This window comes from Dicentrarchus labrax, unplaced genomic scaffold, assembly GCF_905237075.1.
Source record: "Dicentrarchus labrax unplaced genomic scaffold, dlabrax2021, whole genome shotgun sequence".
NCBI classification, from domain to species: domain Eukaryota; kingdom Metazoa; phylum Chordata; class Actinopteri; family Moronidae; genus Dicentrarchus; species Dicentrarchus labrax.
In genome coordinates this window covers 11,768,690-11,791,001 of record NW_026136718.1, presented here as the reverse complement: position 1 = coordinate 11,791,001, position 22,312 = coordinate 11,768,690, and the positions used below count along the sequence as shown (strand labels likewise).

Sequence of the window (22,312 nt, the reverse complement as noted above, 5' to 3'; positions counted from 1 at the left end):
AATAAATACATGAGGAGCCACATGGAGTGTCCAGAGATGTATGGGCTGTAAGGTAAGCTAGGGATTCCCCCAAGGGGTCTCTGGTCTGTCGATAGGCTGCAACCTTTCTGCTGGAATCCAGGCTGAGAGACGAGCCATCCATCAGGGCTCAACTCACACTACATGAGGCAGAGGGAGAAAAAAAACCCCAGGATGATTAATGTGCCTTCTGTGTGGTCAGTCTCTTTCTTCAGCACACACACATACACACAAGCAGAGGCTTAGATGTGTATGTACTCACGTATACCAACCTACGCAAGCGTTTACACGCAAGTAGAAACACGCACATGGACACACACATTATCATCGTAACTATATTCAAGAGGTGGTGAATAAAATGTGTCCAAGCTCAACTCCTTTCTTGGATAACCTCCGTGGTGAATGGAGGGCTATTGAGTGAAGAGAGAGGGAGCAAGCTAGCATTTATTAATACATGCCCCTGCTGAGCCAACAGCAAGCATCGCAGCACAATGAGCACACATAGCCATCTGAAAACAACTCAACTCAAAATGATTTCCCTCACCATAACTAACCATCTGATTGCCTCAGTTACTGAGCTCACAGGACCATATGAAGATCTTAATTGAAAAAAAAAAAAAAAAAGGCTTGTTTGGAACATAATTCCTATATGTGCAATTCCAGAGTTAGTATTTTAGAAATAGGATTTAGTATTGAGAAGCTGCACCGTGACAATTATGTTCTCGACAGACAAAAACACATCACATCCCAAGATAATTTATAAGGGAATAAAATATTTTAAAAGAAAGAAAGAAGAAATCCGAAAAATCTAATCCAGTTATATCATGACAAAAATATTGTGATGCAGGATTTTGAATACTGTATACCACTTAGTTTTCAAACCTCTCTCACAATTCCTCTCCTCAAACACTGCCATTTTACATTTGACGGGGGTCCAGAAGCCTGTAAAATGAAAGCTCATCTGATTCTTCCCTAATAGTCCTTTTCCAAGCGTTCTAGTCTGTAGAACTGAATGAATACAATGGGGATCGCTTCCATTGTAAAAGAACAGGGTAGTTTGGCCATTAAAAGCTCGGCACTCGAGTGGATTCATTTTTGTCTGGCCACAAAGGATGCCGGCAAGCTCATAAGCCGCACATTAATATGACCACAGATCAATGGGGCTGCGAGCAGTCTGAAGGTATTGTTGATGTATTGGCTGGATTTACGGGGCTGCAGAGATGGATATGGGTTAGCGTTGACAGGAAGCCCTCACATCCTTTGGTAGTGCTAACTAGTATTATTGATGAGCAGGGACAATTTATGGAAAACAGAAAGAAATAGATTAAAGGCTAGGGTCATCAGTGACAATGAATTGAGTGATCACAGAACAGATGACTGCTACATTTTTCTGTGATGATCAGTAAGCCACTTCATAGACCTGACTATATAATGATCTACATTATAAATTAAATAAATCTAGATTGCATTGTGCTTTGTACTGTGTATACAGCGAGTTATGTGTATTGTTTTTTTTATGTTGTAATTGTTTTAATGCTGCTTTGGTAGAAAAAGGGATTTTTTCATGTGGCTTTAGATCTGAACTGAACTGAATTGAAATGCATGTGTAGTTAAATGACTCAAAGGTATTGTCAAGACTTTACAAGCTATAAAACGCAGTTCATTTAGAACTGCTACATTATTTATTTAATATACAATGCGATAAAATGCAAAACAAGTGCAAAGTGAACTACGTGCTAAGTCATTAAATGAACTCAACTGGTGTGACATGACAATAAAACACTATATTAAAAATCTATAAAAGTATGCAGTAAGTAAGTAAACAGTATACATGTAAAATTTGGGAGATTTACACAGGTGAGTTGCATGTGTGTGTTGGTTCGACTGAGCTATAAGATTGAAAAATGGGGTGCAATCGTGGATGAAATATGCCTCTCTCGGTTGGTCCAGAAAAACTTTGAAATTGCATCAGAAACTATAAAACAATTTAATATAATGACATTTCAAAACTCAAAATTAAAGAACCTGTTAAAACATTATTTCTTTTCATGATTAATTTGATGGAAATAAGGCAATTATCACATTACAAAACTTACTGTGACATACATCTTCCCACATTTAAATATGACTTCAAGACTAAATGCCACATTTAATGACATCCTTTTTGTTTCCACGCATGTTGATAAGCACTCAATAGTATTTCTGTAAATCACTTTCCAGAGATCACCTGTCAATCAAACAATGCAAACGCTACTTTGACATCTTTTACTTTGGATTTTCTCTTCTTCCCTTTGTTCAGCCACAATGGATATTTATTTATAAGAAACTGTCGCAGATTGTTATTTCAAACAAGCCAAAGTTTGGGGCGTGTTTTGAACCAGCATTGAATTTGACATATAAGAACGAGTAATAGAAAAATATCCAGTGGTACCCGAGCTGGAGTAGTTTTTAGGACCATTCTGTCTGTTACTCTGTCCCAGTCTAGGCGGGGCTCTGCTGGCCCCGGGCCCTGGACTATCAGTCAGGCTGATGTATAGGTCCACAGGGTACAAATGAAACCTGTCACAACAAGGGTAATGATGTCAGAGTCACTATAGCTCACCGCTGGAGGAGCAGAGGAAGGGAGACGCGGTGATAGGAGGATGTGGGGAAGAGAAGAGGGTTGAGGAGAGAGAGCAAGAGAATAGAGAGAAGGGAGGAGGAGATTGAGTTGAAAGTAACGGAGGAAGCAGGAGAGATGAGGAGGAAGGAAAGTAGGGAAGTGGAAGTGGAGGGAGTGGAAGAGAAAAACAGAAAAGGGGCTTAAGAAGGAGGAGGTAGAAAATGTGAAAATAGAAGAACGGGAGCAGGGGCAGACTAGAAAGAGGAGAGTGTGAGGAAGAAGTGGGCAGAGATTAAAAAGCTGAGGAGACAGAAGTGAACAAAGAGGGAATAAATATATAGAGAGAGAGGTAAGGGTGGATAGATGAATTGAAGGGAAGGGGGAACATAAAGGGAGACATGGACAAAAGAAGGAACAGAGGGGATTGGAAAAGAAGATGAGCAGGGAGGGAGGTATGGGAAGAAGAAAGGGAGAACAGAAAGGTGAGAGACAGTGCAGGAGAGTGGAGAAGAAGGAGTGTGAAAGAAAGAAGGAGAGACTAGAGATGGAAGAGAGAGAATAGGGGTTGGATTTGGATTAGGGGAGATGGAGAAAATTGACTTGTTTTTTCTTGCTGTTATTATCCAGTGCTGACTGATTTTATTGAGCAATGAATCAGTCACTCAACATAACAAGAAATCCACATTGCCCGTAACATCCAATCCCTTATCACCACCAACCCATCCCACCCCTCTACTGTCCATCCCTTTTCCTGCACAGGACATAAAAGAGAAAGAATAGAATGTGAAATAATAAGTCTGTTATTAAGAAAAAGGAAAACTGATGTTCACATTAATGGGTCAGGAGAGTAACTAAAAAGAAGATTGGTCATTGTTTGGTGGGATGTCTTTCACAGTGACAGACATGACTATGTTTCCGTCAGCAGAAACCTGTGTCCTCTCTCTTCTCTCTCTCTCTCTCAATATCACTGTATCTCGCTCTCTCTCTGATACCTCCGTGTTGCCTCAACCTTTCTCTGTCTCTCTTTCATTCTCTCTCTGTCCTCATCCTCCATTATCATTGACATCATCCTTTTCTGTCGCACTCTCTCCACCGTCCCGCAATACACCCGCAATACACACACACACACACACACACACACACACACACGCATATGCATACATACAGATACACACAAACGCTGCTTGCATCCTCCTCCCTGCCTTCTCCTCTAGGCAATCTCTCCCCATCTCAAGACGTGGCTTCTAATGGATTGAAAGTCTTGTGGAAGAAGCAACAGTCATTTAAAGATTAATGTCAGGCCTGGTATTCTGAAGGGCAGTCAGCCCAGCCTCTATGTGTGTGTGTGTGTGTGTGTGTATGTGTGTGCATGTATCCAGTAGAGGACGTGCACATGTCATCTCTGCAAAGATGCCCTCTTCATTATCAGCCATTAGGCAAAGACTCAGAGAGAGAGGAAGTAAGAGAGGGTTAGCTGGCTGGCCCATACAAGCACATATCACAGCTTGTCACTTTGTTCTCAATACTCACGACTAGATAGCCATTAAAACCAAGGACTTTCATTAATTAACATACCTCACTTGCATTTAAGTATGAATATGCTCTTTACTGTCTTTTAAATATGCCTCTTCTCTGCAACAAATGTCCACCTTAACCAGTGATTCAATCTTCTACTGAGCAAAAAGCTGAAAAAGGGTTGTATTTTGGCAGAATCTAAAGTATTATTTTTTTAAATGCTGTGGATTTGCTCAGTTTACTCCAAATATTTTCTAGTAGGAAATCTTATTCATAAGCAGGAAGTAACCCCAACAATGAATGACCACTCAAAACCAGAGAGATGTAGACTGATCGACTGTCTGTCTCCACCACAAAAGAAATTCACATATTCTAGTATAGTTCAGTTATGGTTACGACTTCAACCTTTCATGAAGCTTCTTAGATCAGATGCAAAATGTCTAAGAGCAAGCCAATAAAGTATTTAAACCATTATACCTAGATACTTGAACATGGAAATGTTACAAGCGAGGAAAATATTCAAAAATGTCTCTTGTTTCCAGTAAAACCCAAATTACTTCCATCTATCATCTATCTAGCCTGCAGTCACAAGGGTTGGAGCTTATCTCAGTACACTTTGGGTCAGAGGCATCCTGGACAGGAAGCCAGTCTATTACATGACTTCCAAATATAAACAGAAAAACATAGTTCACAATTTGGAATATCCGATTCAGCTACCTTGCCTGTATATTTAAATTATCCAAGGGAGAGCCACACAAACATAAGAGAACATACAAACTCCTTAATCCCTACTGAATGCATGTCTTATTTAAATTCAACTTGTCTAAAACTAAAGGCGAGGCTCCAATGTAAGCAGGCACACTTTATTGAATCTCTTGCAGTAAAAGTTAAGTAAGAGTATAAACTGGCAGGTCGGCAGTCTCATAACTGGCATATCGCATTTCATTTTTAAGAACAGCCAAAACATCCTTGAGCAAGAGAGTGAACCTGGCTGCTCACTCTGTTCAAATCCTTTTGAATAATAACAGCTGAGACAACAAAGCTCTGCAAGGACATGACGAGATCAACAGTAAATGTTACGGCCTTTCAACCTGTCATTTTTTTTATTTTTAGGGAGTCCTTGATCAAACAAATGTCTTGATTAATTTAATAACACTTCTGCGCAGAACTTGATTTAAGATTGCCAATGACCATCATAGTAAATCCATGCCTCCGGGCCTCACATTAGAGGGATTAAATCTTAGCATTTTAACTGTTAAAGAATGCACTAATACCAAACACAGGAAGAGAAGGGAGTGAAAAACAGCAAAAAGAAAAGAAAAGAATTATAAACTGAAATTTATTTATCTATTGTGAAAGTATCCTTTATTGTATTGGCATTCAATATTACACAAGGGTGCAATCTCTTGGATTTCAAATTCACTCCTAAATGTAGCAGGCAAAAGAGAGACAATTTGTGAAGGTATTGTCCCTCAGTGTCTTTAGATAAATCAACAGCCGAGGACCTTATTTATTGTTCCCTCAAGCAACCGATCATTCCAATTCTTCCTGCAGTGGATGTAGAGGATGGACTTGCAAATAAATTTTCTAATATTGAACGGAAAAGTAATCTGAGGCGCAGCCACTGAAAAATACACACACACAGCACTCAGAGAAATGATTATAGCAGTAAATACAGAACACGGACCACACAAACACAAACAGGAATAATGCACATACACACACACACCAACACACAGAGATCTGTATGCAAGTATATGAAGGACAAAGCAACACATATGCATGAACATTGCCCTTCAAACACACATGCTCTACCCTGTGTGAAATAGCGGCTTTTATTTAATTGAGCAACTGCTCCTCGGAATATCTACGCACGTGCATGCTGCAGAGAAAGACGCTTTGAACATCTGTGGTGGGTGTTCCTGTGAAGCCAGTGAAAGCAGCAGCCCGAGCTCTGCTAAATATTTAATGGCCTGTCTGATGGTCATAATCGCTTTTAAGAACAATAGATGAAAACAAAGACCACCAGTGAAAAAGTGCGCCAGAGGTGAAAGCCACATCTAGAGGCAGTGGAGGAGAAGAAGGGAGTGAAGGAATAGAAAAAACGTAGGCACTCAGGTGAGTATCAATGTTAAGCGAGATTGCCATTTGACCCAAGGACAATATATAGGGGCCCATGACAGGCTGTGCACTTAAGAGCTATTTTTAGAAGGCGACATATGGAAAGAGGTACTATACCTTCCCCCTGAAAAGCAGTGCAATAATGCAGATTGAAGCCATGCGGAATGTGAAACAGGTTCCATTTTTTCTATTTTCTTTTTGTTTTGGGTAGCAGTTGATATGCCATCAACCTGCCAAGGACTGTAGATTAAAAAAAACAAAACATGTATGGCTAAATCTGGTACATTTACATAGTGGAATTTAGTTCTTGTGTTACTTAATGTGCATTGCCCTGTTTTTTTAAATAAATAAACTTCAAACTTCAGTTGTTTAAATATTGTGATGTATTGTAGATCTTTTGACATCTAATTTTTGCTAGATACATGGATTTGACTCACAATATATTTTTTGCAAACACATACTGTTCTTGTTTTTGTGTTAACACCACCAACAGCAGATATTGTAGGGTGATATAACACATCAGTTTCACATTTTCCACTTATCCACAGTGGTATCTGTCCATCCAGTCAGGGTGTCATTTGCCAAGGTGTGGAAGTGACAGGCATAATGATGTCTGATATCACCTGTGCACAAATTAAACTCTGACATTTGGTTTGTGGCACAAAACGCATTAGAAAATCTCAACAACTGTGTCACATTTGCTCAAAATGATGTACAGACCTGGTTAACGGTTTCATTGAAAACCAAAGTACATTTGCCATCTGTCTGTCTCCTGTCAGTCCTGCCTCCTATCGCTTGTAGTCATGCATGAGATTCACCTGCTCATGGCCAAACTAAAAAGAATGAAACACACAGTATTGGGGTATGGAGGTATGTTTCAGCTGGCTATCTTCATAGATCTATGTGAAAATGTATTACTTTTATTTTCAGGGCTGAAGGGCCTGAACATATAAGGACACAGAAGTGTCAGTCAAACAAAACTCTTCATGCACTGCAGAGCAGAGGATGAGAGGAGAGAGATTTCCAGTGCCAAGTTTATCTCTGTGATGTCAGATGGATGTACAGATAGCTAAGTAATGGAGAAAGAGTTGGTCGAAGTGCCAGAGCTGGGCAGGTTGATTTTGCTGATTTATAGGCTTTCACAAACCCAGACCGATACTGCTGTGATGTGGTATGTTAGTTATTTATTAACCATTGCGTACTTAATTATTAAACATTATGTATATAGCCTTGTAAATAATGGAAAATGGTGTGTTGATCTTTCATTAATGTTGTTGTAAGTCATTTCTAAACCATTATACATCATTACACATATTTTGTAAATGTTCAGTATATCTGTATCAGTTACGTAAAATACAATGTGCAAATAATTTAAAGATGATTTGCTATAGATAGGCTATAAGACGCAATTAGTGGGGATCATTTTAGGATATATTTCTGCATTTTCACATGAGTAAATTCAATTTATCATGGATTTAAACATTAAAAAATAATCTGTTATTACACATTCTCATCATTATTTGTACCTTATTTCATCCATAGGTTACTTTATGTGTAGTGTATATACATTTAAATGTTTTAAAATATTTGTTAACATTTAACACAAATTGCTATAATCACATTGTTTATGTTCAAATAATGATTTATATAATTGATTGAATTGAATGATTTAGTCGTACAAAATGTCAATCATTCAGCATATGCAAATATCTCTAGTCTTTTGATGAACTTTCACAGTTTTGTTTTCCAAACTGAATCTATATTGTTCAGTTGAGATCTTCATTTCCTAATTCACGAGGCAAACGTATGAAACTTTTGAAGTCAGAGCCAAGGAGAGAGCGATCGCAGGAGAGATGAGTCGGGAGAGGGGGAGACAACTGGGACATGTAAATAACTAGACAAGGAGGAAAGAGGAAGGGAGAAACAACACTGGCAATCAGTGGGGAATGGGGATGGTGTTCAGCTGAAGGAGAGGAAGGGAAAACGCTTGAGAAAACAGAGAGAAAGAGGCACAGAGATCTAGCACACACAGAGAAAAGAAGCCAGAGCTCAGTAAGCAAAGACAGAGAAAAGGAATGACAGACAAAGAACAGGAGGGGGAAAAAAAATTAACCCGATTGACATGAAACAAGAGCAGGCAGCCAGATAACCAGAGAGCTTTTTTTTCTTCGTGTCAATTAAAGTGGCACTTTACAAAGGTATACAGGAGGAGGAGGAAAAGGAAAAGGATGTAGTTGAGCTGAGGTTGCGGATAGGGCAACATTTCAGCTAACCCTGTCCTTCTGCTGTCCATCTTTCTGAGTGTTTTAGAGCCCACAGCCTGGCCACTGGTGCTGCACTGAACTGTTTTACTTTTCAAACACTGAAGACCGAATGCAGTGACCTAGCCTCCCCTGCTAACTCACTGACCGTTAACGTAGGGACAGGCGGTGGATGACATGGGAATAAAACATGCCTTCCATCTCTGGAAAGATGAATCAAACTGATGAACGGGACAGCTTTGAAAAATTGGCAGCCCTATTTGGGGTTTGTCAAAGGTCTGACTGATCTATTTGGCGGGAAGTGATGGAAGGGAGGGTTTCCGTGTTTCCATTCCGGACAAGAAGGGCATGCTACGGGCGACTGGAGGGAGATTCTGTGTGCATTTCTTGCTTTTCTGACCCCAGGGTTTGGAGTTGTAAAAAAGGACAGGGTGGATTGGGTAAGAGAATGACAGAAGATCGAGGACAGAAAAGTGAGAGGGACAGGGGTAAAAAGCGGGAGAAAGCAGGGAGGCAGATGGAGAATAAGAAGCAGATAGGTTCACCTCTCATTAGCTCGCCTGCCACACACTAGGCCACAAAGAAAGTGCACCTCCCAAGGACAGAGAGCCAACTACCTCAGAGGAAAGCAGCCCTGCCAGCACTTAGCCAGGCCTCATAAACAACCCAGCTTGCATTTGTCACTTTCTCTTCACCCAACAAAGCGACAGCAGAAATAAATTACCTTTAAGTAGACCTTGTTCCTCCTCTCCCTCAGCATCCTGTTCTTGCATCAGCAGCTGGTTTGAGCTAACGGCACAAACCGATGGACAGCAACAAGGTAAAAAATCTAACACACAACACAAGGTAGCAGACTGGAGCCCTAAGTTAGTTGTCACAGTGGCAGCCAGCATCAAAGTGTTTATCCTGCATTATCGCTTCATTTAGATAGGTATTTAGGCATTCAGTCCCGATTGGAGGACTATCAGAGTTCAACAGTGGGATTAGCTTTATTTCCCACATCAACAAATAACCAAGCAGTGCCCTAACAAAAGAACATGGGACCATACAATGATCAACACATGTCAGAGCAAAGAAGGAAGCTACAAGGGAAAGCAAATGGAGTGATGCATATAAAGAGAGGGCAGGTATTTGGAGAATCTTTGGAAAAAGATTTTCAGGAGGCAAAGGAGAGGTGTAAAGTCAGCTGGAGTGAAGCAACATCCTGCATTACTGAGAGTTCAATGACAACATCAAAACGGCACTGTGTTTAAAAATATGTGGAATGAGGGATGCAGGCTTTTTTTTGGATGTAAAACCGAAAAACTAAACAAATATGTTGTAGCAACAAAATGTTCTCGAACTTCCGAGAAGCAGTGTTCCTTGTAAAATAGAAAATAATTGATTTTTCCAAGCACTTTCTCTTGGGGTGAGAGTCAGAGTTCAGGATGGTGTGGGAGTAAGGAGGGAATGCTGGGTTCCCATTCCTACATCTGTGAAAGGAACTTAATGAAAGGTGAAGGCCTGACTTGTGTCAAGGCTTATGACAGGTGATATATCTGAGTAATATACAAGTATGCTTACCTCCCACCCCCATGACCCTCTTCGTCCAAACCCCTGAGCTCTAAAGCATGACCTGAAGTTGCTCCAACAACCTTCTGCTCCTCCTTCGCTTCATTATGTATCTACTCCTCCACAGCTGTGTTACATTCTCCTTTTTGCCCCATATCTCTGAAAACTCCCTCAAAAAAGAGAGAACCCCCCCCTAAGAAAACAGGCAGGCTACTCAAATTCCTAACATGCCAGTAATGCCACAGTTTGAAAACCCACATCGACCATCTTGCACACTGCTAGACAGGAATCGCAAAACACACAGAGCCCCAGGATGCACCAGATAGAGGGGTCACCCATACACAAAGAGCACTAGTAATGAAGTTAGCTGTCTCGTTGGTGTACAACAACAATCCCAAACACGCAAAAACGAGAAAATGAAGAAGGCTTTCCTTCCCCTCCTTTTGCCACCTCTGTGATTCTCCATTGTAATCATAGTAAACACCCCATTAGCCTAGAGTTTGGCTGGGGTCCTGCCATTAAAGGCTGCAATTGAGCTAGCCTCTGGAGAAAACACAGGTTTGTTAATCAAGCGAAGGCAAAACAATTACCAGAATCCGATAATCAATGGCTGTGGACAAACAATAAATCTTTGGTGGCCGCTTCAGAGAACGACAAGTGGTGGGAAATAGGGTCCTACTAATTAAACAGAAACTTGCTGGTATGCTATCGTTACCTAATAGCTAGGCCGCTTCCCCGTTTAGCCCATCTGATTAGGCTGCTTGACACAGCCAGTATAATAGCCATTACAAAGTGCTTTTTCCTTTTTCTTAATGCATGCTTGCAGAACTACAGCGAGACGTACAGCTCAATTCCTCTGAGGACTTTGAGGCTGCTTCTTCTGCCAGCTGAGGGAAATGAATGTTGGTGTCTAACTCCCAGAGAATTTGTGTTGCAATCTAAGATTATAACTCTAAATGTCACTAAAAATGAAATGTCTACAGTATTAATGTATGGGAGATAAAATATACATGCTGAGGGACTTCTAAAATGATGACCACAGAATAGTACTGATGCAAAATATATGAAATAAATTAAAAAGGTCCTTGTACAATGGTTATTACTGTATGAGGTAAAAAAGCTTATATCCAAATTGTGGACATTTCATTAAAAAGTCCTGTTATGTTTCAGCAAAAGCTTTAGAGAGGTAACAAGGGTTAGAGCCCTTGTGAAATAAGGGTATACCTCTTTCAAAATGTGCCAGGCATAATCACTCCAACGCAGAGATGAAAATTTCAATTCTAGTTGTCTTCTGTTGGATCAGGAAATCCTGATTCGGCAGCAGGCGATGGGTGGAAAGCCTAATAGGGTGCTGGGAATTACAGCAATAGGAGGAGAGCTTGATCGTGAACGGCAGGGGAATCAGGTAAGACAAATCTGTCTGGATTTATGAGAGCCGTGTGTGAGCTGCTAATAGCGGAGTATAGACCAGGCAAACAGAGGGGAGTTTATAATATGTAGCTCTGAGAGTACAGTTTCAGTATGCTGCAAAAACATTACAATGTATTCAGCCCTCAAACTATAAAAGAAATACCCATGCCAGTGGGATGAATCGTTTCTTGTCAACATCAGACTGTACTGGAAGATTTACTTTGATTTTGTCAAGTTTTTCTTGAGTTTTTTTTTTTTTTTTTGTAAAGGGTTGCAATAAAGGTGAGTATAGTAGAAATAATGATCGACTACACAGGGAGTCAAGCTGACATGTCTCCACTTAGCACAATAGCAACCATAACTCTGCCATGATCAATAGTTGTTCATGACTCGCTTTAAAAAGGTCCCATCCTCCACCCTCTTCCTATCCATCTATTCCTGACGCATTTCCAGTCATCTCTTCCTCTCTGTCTCATCTATAATTCTACCTCGTTTCCTCTTGTGCTTCCTTATCATCATCCAGCTAATTCACCTACTTTTTCCTCTATTCCTACCTCTTTTTTCTTAAATGCCTTATAGTATCTCTATTCTTTCTTCAGTTTCTCTTCCATCTACTCATTCCTTACCTTCTCTTCCTTCCCCATCCCTCACTCATCCTTATTTCTTCATTATCAGTGACCTTACATCCTTTCTTCTGCTCTTCACTTCATGTCACCTTCTTTTTCAGCCTTTGCTTTCTTTCAGAAATTCCATAAATTCCTCCATCTGCTGTTTCAGGTCACTCTTCCTAAACTTTTTGTCATCCCTCCTTACTATAACCACCTATTCCCACTATTTCATGCGTCTCTACAATATATGCTTCCCATTTTTCTCATCACTCCCGTCCTTACCTTCCTGTCTCCCTCTCTGTGTCCTCCCTTTTTTCTGACACCTCTCCCACTTTCTTCTCAACCCTTCATCCTCGGTGTAATTTACCTGCCCTCCATCTCCTTCCCTTGTCTGTCACTCCTCACATCGCCCTACAACCAGTTCTCTCCTTCCATCTGCCATTTCTCCTTTTCCACCCTCTGTGTCTCCCTTGCTCTCCTGCAATCCGTAGTTCACAGGTTTCCCAGGGCACATTGTTGCATCCCAACGGAAGCTTGCACAGCATTCTGCCATAAATAATTGAAGAGGCCCCACATGGCCAGGCACGCTCAGTCTAAATGGATTATTCTGGGACAGATCAATGCCGGCCTGTGAGGGTTTTATTAGGGCCTGCAGATGAAACGTACAAGGCCACCGCCAATGCTCTCCTCTCTCTGTCTTAATTCTGCCTTGCTCTAGCGTGACATTCTCAGCACCTCCTCCTTCTCCTCGCCTGCACCTTTACCACCTGCCCACTCCCGGTGACGACCCCGCCACACCACAAGAAGACCATGGCAAATGTCATACAGTACAGTTCTGAATTAAACATAAATGACTATCCAAGACAGTGTATGAATCATTCATTCTTTATGATGCCTCTCACTCTGATGCAGGAAAGTAGTAAACAGGCAAGACCGTGTTTTGTTGTGCCTGCCGTTGTCTCGATGGATCATCATCCTCACAGACCCCCACCATCACTAGCCCCGCTCACCAGCATGGTGGGAAACATCCGGCAATACCCACTGGAGTTGTCATAGGCAAGAAGAGGGGGGAGGTGAAATGCTATCGTGACCTTCAAGAGTTACGACCCTTGGGGCCGAGTGGTGGCTGCAGTGGCGAATAACCCTCTGTAAGCTTCTCTCCCCGAGGAGATTTACATCTGTCTCATCCAGTGAGAGCTTTCCTAATTGTCTGCTTTCTGGAAAACACCCTGCCAAGCTGGCAACCTCAGACAGCTTGTTAGTTATTCAGATCTACTGGGTCCACAAGGTAAAGAGAAGAATATGATACTATTACCAAATGTATTTATAAAATATATAACGAAACTAACAATAAAAATTACTGAAAAAAACAACCTTTGCCTGTCATTATTGTTGTAACCTTGATTGATGGATGTTGAGATTATAAAGAAATAACGCTGAACAAAAAACAGACCCGGGATAGTAGTGTGCACATGCGTTACCAGCTGAAATGAATTTATGGTTAATGTAATGTATATGATGAATAATGAATAAACAAGAGGTGTACAAACAAAACAACAGGTAGCCTAACCTAACAAGTAAATACCTACATAACTAAGTGACAAATGACAGAGATGAGTCCACTTTGTCACACCAAACTTAAAGCATTTCTTCTCAAATTCAACATCATGCGTAACTCGTAGCACATTATTTAATGCTAATCATATTTTTATACACGAACAACTTTTTTTTATCATTGATGTCACTGTCACTTCTTATTTCTTTTTGGCACCAAAGTGCAGCAGCAGTAAACATTTCTACAATGCATACAGCTGCAGTAGAGATCAAAGCCACCACTCATTCACATCCTCAGCGTCCTTCAGTCTTTGGAGGTAGAATAAAGACTCAAGGCCTATGTACACACTGCAAAATCGGTTCTTAGTTCTTAGTGCCCAATTGCTGCAATTTGCGTCAAAAATGTATACTTCTTGGAGTCCTAACTCGGTAAAATCTGAACACACAGACATGAGACACATATCCTAAAGAGGGTGTGACTTACACTTTTGTGAGGATATCATTATGTCCAACGTTCATTGTGAGTTAACATGCACATTGCAACTACAACTCTTTGCACCTTACCTAACCTATTTATCTTTTTTTGAATCTTCTATCTAAGTATTTTATTCTATTGTTGTATTTTAATGTACCTGGCTGCTATGATGACCCAGTTTCCCTTGGGGATTAATTAAGTCTATCTATCCATCTATCTATCTACATCTATAAATCCACTGAGAAATCTTAAAAAAGCAAAACGAAACAAAAAACGTTCCTTATGTCACCAGAATTTGCTTGGGAATCAACATTTTTAAGTTTTACTGAGTATCAAAGTACTCCAGGGACAGTTGTCCATACAACCACAGGTATACTCCAAACAATACGTCCTAATACATAATTCAGCATACTATAACTGTAATGGTGCCAATATGTCAAAATATATACTAAAAAAAGGACTGCAAACTAACTGACTCTTGGTCTAATTGTACTGGATGGGACCAATTGCACATATTTGCCCCACAGTTTCCACTTTCCACTGTTTTTTTCACCTCTGACTATGTATTTTAGACTACACCTGAACACATAATTTGTTGACATATTCTCAGGTTCTCAAACACACTTTACCTCCGCAATTATCCTTGAGTAAAGAGCCTTTGAACGCTTAACATGCTGCTTTAACCTGAACTAAGGCTCCCTCAGTGATTATGATGTGTTCTCCTTACCAGTGAAATTGAACCCTGACTAGGTTACATTTTTCCCTCCACTGTACGCACCTTTCTGATTACTGTGAAAACAATATAATCAAACCTTTCAAGCTGGAAGTAAAGGTGTGCAAGATAATTCCTTCTGCTACTTTAACCCTTTCACATTGTTTTGATTGAGATTGTGGCTGGCAGACATGAATAGACATTGCTTCATGGAATGGTGTTTTGAAATGAAGCTTAACATATTTGACAGGGAGAGAGGGGCCCTGAGGCTCCCTCACAAGTGAGTGGCCTTCCTCTCCTTCCTGGGAATGAAGAAGAAATCTCCAGGATCGCCCATCTTCTCTCTTCCTGACATCTTGGCATGTACCAGGAAAATGTGTACACATCAAAGCCATTAAAGTGTCAAGCTCCACAGTGGGCTTAAACCAGGTCAGAATGTTCATGGGAAACTTGTGAATAGTGCATTTTTTGCCCTCATTCTGGCAGTCAAGGCTTCCTCTAAAGAGCTTACAGTATATCTTATTTGAAATGACAAACCAGTGTTCAAAAGACGCAAGGACAATTTCTTTCTCTGCTGTTAGAATATTCCAGTACTCATTTGCATATGGATTTGAGGGCCATATGCTTCCTGACAGTATTTACTGTACAATGTGGCACCATTGGACAGAAGGCAAGTGCAAAAATGCTCTGTCACATTATACAACTCCTTCTCTGCTTTTCTTTATTGATTAACTCGATCTTAATTACCTCTGTAGGGCCAACTACTGGATATTTGCATATAGATGTCAGTCTTGTACTGGTTTTATTTAACCTGACCACTGACATGTATTAAAAACAAATTACTTTGGTGTGTCTGCATGTGGCTCAAGGAGTGGAGGTAAGGATGGGATGAGATAGGATACTCTGAAATTGACACTGGGCTATTTAGAATTTTAAATTCTGTCACAGGCAGGGAAAAACATGAGAGAAAAAAAATATCCCGCTGTTTATCTGGAGGTGACAACTAACAAGCACTATTCTGATAATTAGACTGCTGCAGTGCACATGGGCGAAGCTCTCCATAAAGTGTGCTTATGATTAAATATTTTCTTCTCTCTCTTTTCTATCTCCTCTCACTTTACGCGTTTGGGTACAGCTCTGCCAGCCATCCGCATCTGTTTCCATTTTGACTGCATTAATGACATGGCCACACACTTAGGTTGGTGCCCTGTAATGAGACTGCAGAGTGTGACTTATAGCCCATCTTATGAATGCAATAAAAGTATACGTGCATGTGTAAGCAGGTGCATGTCTGTCACTATGTGCATCTGTAATGTGTGCCGACCATCTCTCACATGCCGGAATTTTTGCTGCCCAGCTAGTGACAGGTGAGCGTGATTGAAGTGCATTCTTGCAGGAGAAAACAACGAATGACTGAGCATGCCATCCAATCACCCATCTCATACATACAGAGAGGCTGGTTGATTGATGTCAAGTTAAGAAGTGTACACAGTGAAAAGCTAACCTGGCTCGTCTGCATTACCAAGAGCCCCCTCAGTAAAAGGTGACCTATGACGTGCTGCACTCTAAAAATTAAATAGGCTTCAAAATGAGAGTTTTGTCATTTAAATCAAGCTGGTGAGAGGGCTATGTGATATGAAAGGTTTGTGATTCACATTATTCAAAAAATTTCACCTTGCACCTGAGCTACCTGAGCTACTAAGCTTCTCAACCGGGTATCTTTAAGGTATCAAAATCCCTGAAGGGTTTCTTTTAACCCTCTCAACACAATGGTAACCGGAGCCTGACAGTAGTTCATAAAATTCTACTGCATGGTTGTTCTTCAAGAAGTAAAGAACCCTAAAGTCCTCAGCTCCATTCATATCTTAGAAGAATCTACAATAAACCATCACTTTTTAGAGTGTGGGGCCTCTATGCATGTCCAACACAGGTATTTGATTGCGCCATGAACAAACGCTGGGTGAGGAGACGCTTCATAAAATGTGTCCAGCCCATTAAGTTTGAGGGAAGGACTCCAGTAATAGCTGTCCTTCCACAGGCCTGTCTGTTAAGACAGCAGAGAGTGAGTGACTTCCTCCTGTCGAAGTGATCATTGGGTGGCAACATGTCTTGATATCAAGAGGAGGACTGGAGCATGGAGACACATATCCGTGCGAAATTGTGGATAGGAATTACAATTTAAACTGAAATAACATCTTACAAATAGTAGCCTAAAATCCCACGAGTGCTATTGTGCATAAAAAGATGCAACAGCACGAATACAAGCACAGACGGGAAGCAAATCTGTGTGTGTGTGTGTGTGTGTGTCTACATACACCAATGCATTACATCATTTGTTTCATCACTGTGGTTCAGCTCCACATATTTTAATGTCTTCCTTGCAGGAGGCCAAACTTTCTGCTGTTATTAAAAAAAAAAATGTGCATGAAATATGGAAAATGCAAAACTCAAGAAGCATATGATTGGTTGCCAGAATAAATCTGTGGTAGCATAAGTCTGAATATAATTTAGAAGGACTGTGGACCATTTCCAGAGAGGCTGGGTGCAAGTGCATTGTGTGCTCCCTCTCATACAAATCCATTGGTGGACGTTACCTGCCTTGCTCTGATGCTTCTGGGCATTCTGCTGTGTGTGTGAGTGAGATGAGGATGGGAAGGGGGGGTCACTCCAAATTTCTCATGTGACGGAGCATAACAGGGAATTGTAATACACAGCAACATCATAAATTTGATTACATTACATTGCACTGCAAGCCTGTAAGCCATTTCCAGGCACCATAAAAAAGCTATAACTAAGTTACCACGGGTACAAAGAAAAATGAATAAAGCCATTTTCTTTTAACAACCGGGGCGCTGGCGAGATATTGTTCTCTCCTCTGGCTTTTATGAGCTTTGCAGACGCGCGATGCGCTCATTGCGATCGAAGCAGGGGACGGAACAAGATGGAAAATGCAACTTCGGGAAAAAAATAGGCGACATTTCTTTTTTGTGGAAAATGATTTTAACACATACTTCCAAATACAAATGTGCTGTTATATCCTCAACAGATATCAGAAACCTCCTGACGCTTTAAGATGATGGATCCGAATGATATAAAATGTAAAAAAGGAGACAAGCCTGCACTGTTTTTACAAAAATAATGGACACACAGGGATCATCTTTTAAAACTTTATCATTATGTTATCATTTTTAGTCTAATGGAGCCTTACGTGTGGCAGCGGATCTGTGCGTAATTTCGAAGAACCGTCAAAAAACGGATAAACGAAAAAAAAGGTGGAAAACGCAAAAGCAGTGCTATTTTTAAATGAGAGCCAATTTGAAAGTTATAGAGAGATAATGTTGAGCTAGTTTTTATATTTTTCATTTAACATACAAGGTGTCACAAATGGGCTGTACGGACAACAGGCTCCGCATGCACGGGAGCGAATTAAATTCAAGCCGGAGTTTCCAGCATTCAACAAGGGCATCACCAGTACTTAAAAAAAAGTCAGTGTCATTGCTGAGCTGACTCCACCTCGGCGGGGCTGTGGAAAGTCGAGTGGCGCACCTCGAAATAAGCCCAACTCCTTTCTACACGCCATTGACAACAACGATGCGCAAATCCCGTCCAGGGGTGTAGACCTACACTACAGTACTCTGAAAAGTCCAACATGTACACCTTTAGGCTTTAACGTCTCATCAAACAGCCGGTGCACACACACACACACACAAACACACACACACACACACACACACACACACAAGCAGACGGAGTGAGTGAGAGAGCGTGAGAGAGAGAAGGGGGGGGGCTGAAATATCGAAAATGGCATTTCCGATTGATGCCTGCAAGAAGAACTGGATGTCTCATGATCTACGGGCATGTTCAAATCAGTGGATTGTAATGCAGAGCATCTCACGGTTGACTTGGCTAATGAAGCACCCCCCTGTGGAGATTCACTTGTTAGATGGACCCCCCCTCCTCCCCGTCCCCCCCCCCCCACACACACACACACACACACACACACACACACACACACACACACACACCTCCGCCCGAAAAAAAAAAAAAAAGATGATTCAGAAATATGCGTTATGCTCCAGAGCTATACAGCACAGGCAAGAGAGTAAGAGTAATTATTGAGAATCCTCGTTCTCCTCTTTGCCACAGAACCACCCAGGTTTCTTTTCTTTGGGAGATTAAAATTGTAATTAACTCTCAGTGGGGGAATGAAAGGGAAGCCGTGCCTGTTACGACCGCCGTTCAGAATGTTGGATATCCCTTGTACTCAAGCAGCAGATATGCTCTGCTCACCAGCAGCAGCACCGGCAGCAGCTTTGCGGTGGCAGAGTCGGGTCTCCCGCTGATTCCGGGACCATCGGACACCTCTTTCCAACGCAAAGCTCCGTAGCAGCTTGAAAAAAAGCCCCTTTGCAGTATTCTGAAATGATGCTCCTCTTTGGGCACTTGCCTGCGTCTCTGTCGGTGTTGAGACGGCGGGATAACGCACGGCTCGTGCGCTCCGATACCAAATGCCCACATGCCTAATTTTTGTTTAAGCGTTTAGACAATGACAATTCCCAGCTCGTGCAGAAAAAAACAAGCAGACAAAAGTAGCTGGACAGAGTCAGGGGGAAAAAAGACAGGGAAGTGTGCCTACCGTTTTGTCAGCCTCGGAGTTCCTCTTTCTTTCTTCTCAGCTTATTAAACCCTCACATCTTCATGATTAAAAACAAAGCAATAATCCCCGGGTTTGTATTAAATGTGTGCGTCCCTGCGGCAGGTCCAGTGAGGAGCGGTTCACGGGTTCTTGTGCCGGGTTAAATAATGTTTTTTTTTAAATCCACCCCAAGAGCGCAGGTTGCTCAGGACGCGTCTGAGTACGGCAGGAGGAGTCGCTCCCTCAGCAGCAGCCGCCGTGCGCACTTGGAGGAACCAGAGCTGTGTCCGCGCAGGGAAGCTGAGGGAATGATGTCATGCGTCCGGCCCTCCCTCTCCAGCCACCCCTCAACTCACGGCTCTCTCCATCTTCTCTCCCCTTTCCTCTCATCGTCCCCCTCTTTCTTTATGGCACGCTGTTTGAACATTTCCACTGAATAAAACAAATATAAATTTAATTTAGTGCTGAATATTAAAATCTCTAGGGAAAGTCAGTGGAATGCAATAATCTTATTGAATTAAAAAAAAAAAAAAAATTAACCATGTAATACATTATCACAACAATCTGCTATTTGTTGCGTGGTGGAAACACTTTTTTCATATGTTTAGATAAGGTTTTAAGCCGAGACACAAGGCAGTATTTCTTGCTTTGGAGGACGTATTTTTGCAGTGCTCCACTTGACGTGATGAAGTCATGCCGTTACCCCACGCCTCACTGAAGGCAGCATCCAGTGGCATCGTCAACCTGCCTTTACCCGGGATAAGAGGGGAGGTAAGCTGGCATGAAACAGACCAATGCACGCCGCGCACAGAGCCAAAGCAGCCCCCTCCTCCTCTGCACAGCCGGCGCATCTTAAAGATAAAGCATCATATCTTCTTATCCGAGTTATAGGCGAGGCTCATCGTGCGTATCATATACTACACTGCAAATTAAAAAAAAAGCATTTTCAACAACTCATTTGGTCTTGTTATGAGTTGCAGTATTTTAGAAAAAGCAAGTGTTGTGACTGGGACTATGGATGAATTTAATTTGTTCCAGTGCACAGAATGTTTAAAGTTTTGTCATGATGATTTTCTTTTTATTATTATTGTTTTGACATTAAGGAAACACTGGAAATACTAGTAAAACAATTGAAAAAAATCTAATAAATCTCCTTGCGGTGATATGTTTATTTTTTTCAAGAGGAATATCAAAATCTTTATGTAAAATAATGGCATATGTACATTTTAGAGGAGTAGGTCTGAATTACAGCAACAGCCCATTTTTAATTAGCATATTTTAAGGGTCTTCAAATGCATTTAAGTTCCTCACAATGGACCATGTATATCCTGCATCTTGCCTTTGCTGCTGGCTGCTTTAAAACTAAAAAAATGACTGTGAGGGCGTTTAATCAATCAACTTCAGCTCCAGGTTTTACTTAATCAAATCTTTAAAGTGGCAGGGCTGCTTTTCTCTACTCTATATATTGGAGCACAGATGCTCTCCCAGGGACAAGCTGAAATGTAGCCTATTGCTGGAGCTTGGCCAGTTATGCCTCCCCTCATTGCATGGACTTGTTCTTTAAGGGGGACACTTAGCCTCGAGTGGCAAAAAATTGCCTGTTGGTAGATGCTGGAAAACACAGGTTATTTGTTCACTGCATTACTGTCATCTGTCAGACTATCCTTCGATCCATGCTGTTCACCAAGCATGCATCTCCAAGACCCTTTTCTTAACTTTTCTATTCATTTCTGAACATGACATGACATGACAAACTAATATTACAAACTGCATTTATTAAGATAACAAATTGTTTTAAAAAATTTAAAAGGAGCATTTTACAGGCTCAAATGGTTATAATGTATTACATGACACTACATTGATACACTTACACTGCCAATGATAACATTACTGTATGGACTCTTATAGACATGTTGGTTTAATAAAACCACATGTTTTTCTTAACTGTAATCACAATGTGATCATACACACGTGTTGCTAGTTGTGTCAGTTGTGGGTGGAGTAGTTATATACTCACATAGAAATTGCATATGTTAACTATTTATGGTATCATAATGGAGGAAAAAAAAAACTATAACATTTTAATTCAACAATACTCTGCAAGTGTTGGTTAAATACATGCATAGAATATACATACATGTAAATCTGTCACAAATTATGAAATGTAAATGATGGTATCCATCTTCCACTGCAGGCTCCTTCATGCCTTATCTACTGCAAGAAACACAAAATGCAACTGGACCATTTTTAAAGGAACATATTTTTGTTGTTTCATGTTTAGCCTGTTATTATAAATCACATTGTACAACAGCCCCTCAGCTTGATTATTGCATTTTACCTTCCCCGCAGCCACTTGGTTCTATTAATTTCTGTCTTTTCAAAACATTTAAAAACAAAAGAAAAAAAGCCCTAAATGTTCAAAGTGATTGATTTCCTATGTCAAGCTCAGTGATTGTCGTATTAAACTGACATAGGCTGAAATTTTGGCAATGATGAAAAGTCAGCCTGATTTGTCAAGAAAGGACCAAAATGTGTATGGTCCTTTAAAGATGGCAGACCTCAATCGATTTCAACATCAGGGGCCAGTGGAACACAGAGAGACGAGGATGCATAAATTAAGAACTGGAAAGAACCCCACAAGAGCCAACAATTTCATCATTTGTGGTCTCAGCGGGGATCAGACTCTTAACCGTGGAAGTGTTGAAGCCATTCTCCACCCACTGAGCTAGACAGGACCATGTGTGACCTTTAAGCCAAACTAAAGCATTTAAGTCTCCCTGGACGGATAATTTGATCGTCCTTTGCCTTTCTTTGCCTTTACTTCAGATAATTGGACATTCCTTTGATAA

General features: G+C 41.0%; 1 protein-coding gene across 10 annotated transcripts in view; it reads right to left on the bottom strand.

The window, feature by feature from the left end:
• Positions 1-19,743, bottom strand: part of ptprsa (protein tyrosine phosphatase receptor type Sa) — a 234,709-nt gene extending 214,966 nt beyond the window's left edge. For 4 of the 10 annotated variants that reach the window (XM_051377408.1, XM_051377409.1, XM_051377413.1 and 1 more), the window contains exon 1: positions 19,464-19,742. The gene's annotated coding sequence lies outside the window, so the exon portion shown is untranslated. Of the gene's footprint in view, positions 1-19,463 lie in introns of all 10 variants that reach the window. The other 6 variants (XM_051377403.1, XM_051377406.1, XM_051377407.1 and 3 more) reach the window with 4 other exon arrangements.
• Between the last annotated feature and the right edge of the window lie 2,569 nt (positions 19,744-22,312).